We start from the raw sequence: 6978 nt of genomic DNA, 5'->3' as shown, positions 1-6978 counted from the left end.
ACAAGGGAAGTAATGGACAGTATAAAAATAAGAGAGAAGAAGTATAACATAGCAAAGACGAGTGGGAAGCCAGAGGATTGGGAAACTTTTAAAGATCAACAGAAGGTAACTAAAAAGGCAATATGCGGAGAAAAAATGAGGTACGAAGGTAAACTAGCCAAAAATATAAAGGAGGATAGCAAAAGCTTCTTTAGGTTTGTGAAAAGGAAAAAAATAGTTACGACCAAAATTGGGCCCTTGAAGACAGAAGCGGGTGAATTTATTATGGAGAGCAAGGAAATGGCAGACGAGTTGAACAGGTACATAGGATCTGTCTTCACTAGGGAAGACACAAACAATCTCCCAGATGTAATAGTGGCCAAAGGACCTAGGGTATTGGATGAATTGAAGAATCTCTTTATTATATTAGGTGTTGGATAGGCTGTTAGGTCTGAAGGTTGATAAGTCCCCGGGATCTGATGGTCTGCATCCCAGGGTGCTTAAGGAGGTGGCTTTAGAAATCGTGGACGCATTGGTAATCATTTTCCAATGTTCTATAGATTCAGGATCAGTTCCTGTGGACTGGAGGGGCTACTGTTGTCCCTCTCTTCAAGAAGGGAGGAAGAGACAAAACAGGGAATTATAGACCGGTTAGCCTGACGTCGGTGGTGGGAAAGATGCTGGAGTCAATTATAAAAGATGAAATTACGGCACATCTGGATAGTAGTAACAGGATAGGTCTGAGTCAGCATGGGTTTACGAAGGGGAAATTGTGCTTGACTAATCTTCTGGAATTTTTTGAGGATGTAACGATGAAAATGGACAAGGGAGAGCCAGTGGATGTAGTGTACCTGGACTTTCAGAAAGCTTTTGATAAAGTCCCACATAGTGGGCAAAATTAGGGCACATGGTATTGGGGGCAGAGTACTGACATGGATTGAAAATTGGCTGGCTGACAGGAAACAAAGAGTAGCGATTAACAGGTCCCTTTTGGAATGGCAGGCGGTGACCAGTGGGGTACCGCAGGGTTCAGTGCTGGGACCGCAGCTGTTTACAATATATATTAATGATTTAGATGAGGGAATTAAAAGTAACATTAGCAAGTTTGCCAATGACACAAAGCTGGGTGGCAGTGTGAAATGTGAGGAGGATGTTATGAGAATGCAGGGTGACTTGGACAGGCTGGGTGAGTGGGCAGATGCATGGCCGATGCAGTTTAATGTGGATAAATGTGAGGTTATGCACTTTGGTGGTAAGAACGGGAAGGCAGATTATTATCTAAATGGAGTCAAGTTAGGAAAAGAGGAAGTACAACGATATCTAGGTGTTCTTGTACATCAGTCACTGAAAGCAAGCATGCAGGGATAGCAGGCAGTGAAGAAAGCTAATGGCATGCTGGCCTTCATAACAAGAGGAATTGAGTATAAGAGCAAAGAGATCCTTCTGCAGCTGTACAGGGCCCTGGTGAGACCACACCTGGAGTACTGTGTGCAGTTTTGGTCTCCAAACTTGAGGAAGGACATTCTTGCTATTGAGGGAGTGCAGCCTAGGTTCACAAGGTTAATTCGCGGGATGGCGGGACTATCATATGTCGAAAGATTGGAGCAACTGGGCTTGTATACTCTGGAATTTAGAAGGCTGAGAGGGGCTGTTATTGAAACATGTAAGATTATTAAGGGATTGGACACACTGCAGGCAGGAAGCATGTTCCCGCTGATGGGTGAGGCCAGAACCAGAGGCCACAGTTTAAGAATTAGGGGTAGGCCATTTAGAACAGAGTTAAGGAAAAACTTTTTCACCCAGAGAGTGGTGGATATATGGAATGCTCTGCCCCAGAAGGCTGTAGAGGCTAAGTGTCTGGATGCTTTTAAAAAAGAGATGGACAGAGCTCTTAAGATAGCGGAATCGAAGGTTATGGGGATAAGGCAGGAACGGGATACTGATAGTGGATGATCAGCCATGATCACAGTGAATGGCGGTGCTGGCTCGAAGGGCAGAATGGCCTACTCCTGCACCTATTATCTATTGTCATATAGTTATTTGACAATAAAATTGACATAATCACAATGATATTTGCATAGGGTATACATCGTTCCTGTAGAAATACCGTCAGTCCTTTCGTAGAAGGAACAAATGCATACACTATTTTCTATTTTCCGATATCTGATGGTCACACACAGCTGTAATTGAAAGCTGAGATGTCATGGGAAACACAAGCAACAGCGAGCTGTCTTTCCACTTTCTCCCAAAAGATGTCTCTGTGAACACAATTAAGAATGATCTGCAGTTCCTGTTTCCACCACCACATGTCTCCGTACACACACACACACACACACACACACAGACAAAGGGAAAGGAACATTAAGTTCCAGTTTACATCAAAAGATGGCGACAGTACACAAAAGCGAGAGTGACTTGTCTCATAGTGCAATTAGTCACAACATGCAGTCTAGTTTAGACCCAATCAAATTTCCACCAATAATGCAGAATCAATAACACATAACATACACACAACAGGGACTACACTTTAAGGAAATCTGGAGCAACAGACAACATACAGACCAGGAACTCAGTGGCTCTGGCAGAATTTGTGCAAAGAAAATGGCCGACTTTATGGGCTGAGACTACATCAGGACTGGAAATAGACAGAGAGAGAGCTGCCAGAAGAGCTGGGAAGCGGAAGACTTGGGCATGAGTAGGCAGGTGAGAAATGAAAGTAGTTGGCATCTTGCGACGCACACCGAGAAGACAAAAGACAGCAGTATCTGAAGCAGACAGCACAGTGGCATACAGGTAATCAGACGACGCAGAGTCTGTCTTCTCAATGCTGAATGGTCGAACACTGCGATATTACCATAGACACAGAGAAGTTTGAGAAAATGTACAGAATATAGGCAATATCTCTTAACCAGAAAAAGAAATCCAAAGAAAACTACAAAACAGCAGCAAGACCATAGGTAACGAAGATCTTTGCAAGAGATCTACCGATAATTAAAGGTGAGGTGTTAAGCAATGTGCAGACAACTCAACAACAGCACGGGCATCATATCTGGGCCGTTTGGCTAAGATCAAGTGCACATCCGGGCTGCAACCAGATCAGGTGCTGCAGGCAAGGCAGCAACTTCATGAGAGATGCCCCTTGGCATTCATTCCTGAAGCAAACTGCTCAACCGGCGCACTCATTCTGATGCCTGCTCACTCGGCTGCTGCCTGCACCAAGCACAGAAGCAGAGTGAAGTGGAGCAGGCCGAAAGACCTTTTCTATCCCGCCACACTCGCTCCACTTCTCAGGCTCAGGCTTCTCAGCTGCTCCTTGAAGCCAACGGAGGACGCGACGGACGGACGGACGGACGGATGGACGGGCGGGCGAAGGAAGGAAGGAAGGAAGGAAGGAAGGAAGGAAGGAAGGAAGGAAGGAACGAACGATATCGAGTCACTGGCTCTGCTGCAATTTCACCAGCAGCCAGCCAGCCTGTCGGACAGGCAGGCTCGTTCAAGTGTGCCAGCAGCCAGGGCACGCGGACGGGAGGGAGGAAGGAAGGAAGGGAGGGAGGCATCCGATGGAGCCCGGCTACAGAGCAACGGGGCGCCGCCGCCGCCGGCACAACAGGGCCCGGTGCTCCTGCACCCTGCATCCTCCCCGCCTGCACCAGACTGCCAAGACTGCTGCTCTCCTGCCCAGACAGACAGACCAGCTACAAGCATCACCACCTAGCCATAGCATCAGCAAAACTCTGCCTACCTGCCCTGCCCTGGCCTGGCCTGGCCTGGCCTCCTGGCCTCCTCTGATGCGTCTGCCTGCCCCAGGCCCAAAGCCCCGCCCACCGTTCAAGGTAAGGCAGAGGCACAACCCCCCACTCCACCCACTCAGACCTCCCCAATATACATCGGCAGTGCAGTGCATCTCTAGCCTCGCTCAGAATCACGTCCCAAACCCCAAGATCACTCAAACGTCTCATGCTTACACCTACCTACTCGGCGTCCAGCTTTGGCGCACGTCTCCACAATTGCCACATCCGTCCACGTGCCCCTGCTTCACGCACGGCACTGTGCCTCCCTCCGGCAGGCATTTCGCCGATCCGTTTCCTGTTTCACAACCAAGGCATAATCAGTACCCCTTTCCTTCCACGGCGCGCACACGCGCCCACCCACTCCACCACTGAGCCATGCCGGCCAAAAACGCACCTGCAGAGCAGTGGGGCACAGGGCCGCCGTCAGCCCGCGACACATTTCCCTCCTGCCGTGCCCTCCCTCCTGTTTCTACATCCGTGCACCCACCCCGCTGCAAAACCAGTCAGTCTGCTCAGGCGTCAGCACAGAGGCATAATGAAGGGCCTCGGCCCTTCTCCCTTTACTGCCCTCTGTACAGCTTGGCAGATCCCTCAGCACTCCGTGTGCACGTGTGTCTGTGACTCTGTGTGTGTGTGTGTGTGTGTGAGAGAGAGAGATTGAGTGAGTGAGTGAGTGAGTGAGTGAGTGAGTGAGAGAGAGAGAGACAGACCCTGCCAGATCCCTCAGCATTCCATGTGTGTTTGTGTCGGTGGGTGAGAGAGACAGAGACAGAGACAGACACAGAGAGACAGACACACACACACACACAAACACACACACACACCCACCCCCACACACCCCCGTGTGCACGTGTGTCTGTGACTCTGTGTGTGTGTGAGATTGAGTGAGAGAGAGAGACAGACCCTGCCAGATCCCTCAGCATTCCATGTGTGTTTGTGTCGGTGGGTGAGAGAGACAGAGACAGAGACAGACACAGAGAGACAGACACACACACACACACAAACACACACACACACCCACCCCCACACACCCCCGTGTGCACGTGTGTCTGTGACTCTGTGTGTGTGTGAGATTGAGTGAGTGAGAGAGAGAGACAGACCGACCCTGCCAGATCCCTCAGCATTCCATGTGTGTTTGTGTCGGTGGGTGAGAGAGACAGAGACAGACACAGAGAGACAGACAGACACACACACACACCCACCCACCCCCATCCACCCTGGTAAAAAAAGGTGGTGGGGGAGCAGGGGAGAAGACACCACTGTGTCCAATGATAGCCTGTGCAGACGCAAAGTCTACAGCTTCTGTGAGATGAAACAAACTCAAGCCACTCAACAATTGTAATTCCACACACATCAAAATAAAGGCACAGAGGTGTGAATGGCTGCACTTCAGCCTTCGGCTTGGAGAGCACACCCATTGTTTCTCCTCAGGCACACCTGTAGCTGACATCTTCCTATTCCCAAGCTTGCCAGGAGGCTTTTCTGCCCGCGGACTTTGGCCACGTCCACAAACCTCGTAACCGGTCTTGAGCGGCGCACGTGGCCTCTGCCTTTGTCGCCCGGTGCAGTCCCATCCGCTCGCTCCCTCCCGGAGAGGGCAGAGCCTCCGAAGGAGACCGTTCAGCTGGATGCGCCAGCCAGCTGGGGCACGCAAAGCCGAGAGGCGCGCTCTCTTTGCCGAGTGCAGGGACGCCCTTGAAGGGCCGAGCGGCCTGCTCCCACTCCCCCTGCAGACTTTTGTGCAGACAGGACAGCGTGACCAGCCTCCCACGACCAGGAGAGCAGTGCAAGTTGAGCCAGCCTCTGAGACCGACCTGGGAGCCAGCCGAGGAAGCCGGCAGCCTTGACGTAGGCAGTGTGCCAGTGACGTAGGCGCCCGTAGGTACGGCCCCACTCCCAGATGATTGGTGGATCACTGGCAGCTTTACATAGCCTCTGACAAGTTGCACTCAGGACGGACCAGGTAGGCAACAGCTGTCCAGCACACCCACCGATCCCAGACAACCTAGGGGAGAGCTGCCAGCGGGCCAGGGCAGCAAGGTCTTTGCCAGGCCTCCTGCTTCAATCTAAACACCAGAGGCTAGGCAGGATGTAGCCGACTCAAGAGGCCGCCTGCATCGCTTCTCGGCCTTTTGGCTAAGATCAAGTGTAGTATTGGGTTGCCGGCATACCTATCCCACGTAGCAAAGTTCTTCCAGGAGAACGCCTTTGACCACAAGGCCATCAGGCAGTGGTCGGCACGAAGTGTCCTGCAGGCACTGCAGGAGAAGGACGTGATGGACACAGTGGGGTGGTTCCCTGAGCAGACTGTCCAGTTCATCTGGCAAAATGCCTCATCGCCAGATCTCACCAACAGGCACCAAGACCTCGCCTGGCTGGCGGTGAGAGGGGCCCTCCCAGTCAGAGCCCTCCTGTACGCCCGGAACGTCGTCTCCGCACCCCACTGCCCACGGGAGGACTGCAGTGAGGAGGAGTCTGTGACCCACCTCTTTGCACACTGCCAGTTCGCAAAGAGGGTGTGGAGGAGGATGGACGGGCTAGTGTCACGTTTCATCCCCAGCAGCTGCGTGACAGAGGACTCTCTGATCTACGGGCTGTTCCCGGGGACGCACACGGAGACCAACATCCGGTGCTGCTGGCAGATCATCAACTCGGTGAAAGACGCTCTTTGGTCAGCCCGAAACTTGATCATCTACCAGCACATGGAGATGTCCGTGGGAGAATGCTGCCGACTGGCACACTCTCGGCTGCAGGAGTACGTGCTGAGGGACGCACTGAAACTTGGTGCAGCCACCGCAAGGGCCCGGTGGGGAAGGACCACAGTATAGGTTTCTCCACCCGTGGGAGTGGGAGGGGTCGGTGGGCGAGGAGTATACCCCTCAACAATGAGATGCTAAGCTGAACTACTGGAGTGCCACGTGGGTGGCTATAAACACGGGTATTTTACTGAGTATAATGGAAACGTATGTAAAGGATGAAAAGTTATTGAATGGTTTATTGTATATATTTATTTTTGAATAAAGTATATTTTGAAATAAAAAAAAAAAAAAAAAAATCTGTTCTTATCAGTTTAATATCTGATACGTCCCTTATCTGGGGACCATATATTAAATTGATTTTTGGAACAGGGAGATGGAATAGGGGCTTGCTCCGTCCACTCCACGCATCGACCCGGTATTGCAGTGCCTCTGGGAACGGTGCACTCCCC

General features: G+C 51.3%; 1 pseudogene; it reads left to right on the top strand.

Moving 5' to 3' along the window:
• The first annotated feature begins 6773 nt into the window (after positions 1-6773).
• LOC140205604 (U2 spliceosomal RNA) lies at positions 6774-6978 on the top strand (annotated as a pseudogene).

The sequence above is a fragment of the Mobula birostris genome, chromosome 11, assembly GCF_030028105.1.
Source record: "Mobula birostris isolate sMobBir1 chromosome 11, sMobBir1.hap1, whole genome shotgun sequence".
Classification (NCBI taxonomy): Eukaryota; Metazoa; Chordata; class Chondrichthyes; order Myliobatiformes; family Myliobatidae; genus Mobula; species Mobula birostris.
This window is presented reverse-complemented; position numbering and strand designations above follow the sequence as displayed.